This window comes from Belonocnema kinseyi, chromosome 4, assembly GCF_010883055.1.
Source record: "Belonocnema kinseyi isolate 2016_QV_RU_SX_M_011 chromosome 4, B_treatae_v1, whole genome shotgun sequence".
NCBI classification, from domain to species: Eukaryota; Metazoa; Arthropoda; class Insecta; order Hymenoptera; family Cynipidae; genus Belonocnema; species Belonocnema kinseyi.
In genome coordinates, this window is record NC_046660.1 from 26,792,316 (window position 1) to 26,793,579 (window position 1,264).

The window sequence follows — 1,264 nt, forward strand, 5'->3', positions numbered from 1 at the left end:
TATTTGACTGAAAAATTAATTATTATGTTGAAAATGTAACTATTTTGTAAAAAAGTCCTCTTTTCTATCAAAAATTCAACTACTTTGTTAAAATATTTATTTATTTTATTTGAAGGTTCATCTCTTTCGTTGAAAATACATTTTTGAAACTGAGAATTAATCTATACAATTTTTGGTTATAAAATTAAGTATTTTGTTAACAATTCGTCTTTCTTTGTAAAAATTAAATTGCTTTATGGAAAATTTATACTTTTTGATTAAAAATTACATTTTTCGGTTGAATTATCAACTGTAAATATCTTTTGGTTGCAAAGTCGTTTTGTTGTAAATGGAACTATATTGTTAAAAATTAAAATCATAATTTTTGGCTGGAAAATTCGATTATTCACTTAAAGTTGAACTACTTGGTAAAAAAATGAATTTTTTCTTATTAAGGATTCATAATTATAGTTGAAAATTCAACTATTTGCCTTTAAATTAGGTTAAAAATTCAGCTTTTTATAGATAATACTCTTTTTGACTTAAAAATTTTAAAATTTCTTAAAATTAAATTGATCTCTTTTAGTAGAAATTTAATCTTTTTGGTTGAAAATGTATCATTTTTGGTCAAAAATGCAATTTTTTGGTTAAAATATGAACTGTACATTTTCTTGGGTTTAAAAGTCGATTATTTCACTAACAGTTGAACTACTTTGTAAAAAAAATACGTTTTTTTTAACAAGGTTTTATAATTATGGTTGAAAATTTAACTCTTTGTTTGAAAACTCATATTTTTCGTTTAAGAAATTCAACTTTTTTAGATAATTCTTCTTTTTGACATTAAAATTAAATAATTTCGTTGAAAATTCATGTCTTTTCTTTAAAATTTGTCTTTTTTTGTAGATCATTAATTTTCATGGTCGAAAATTCATCTGATTGGTTGACAATTCAGCAACTTTGTTGAAAATAAATTTTTCCCGTTAAAAATTAATGATCCTTATCTGATAATGTAACTATTATAGGATTGATTAAAAATTATTCGTATATATTGGTTAAGTTTGAACATCATTTTTTTTTATAGAACATTAATATTCTTGGTCAAAAATTCACCCGTTCCCTTGAAAATTTAACAATTTTACTGAAAATTTGTTTTTTTTTTTGTTCAATTCAATTTTTTATCACTGCTGTTATCTGGAAATTGAACTATTCCATTTTTGGTTAAACTTTATCCTGTAAATTGTATTAGTTAAAACACCAATTATTTGTTAGAAAATTAATTTATTTG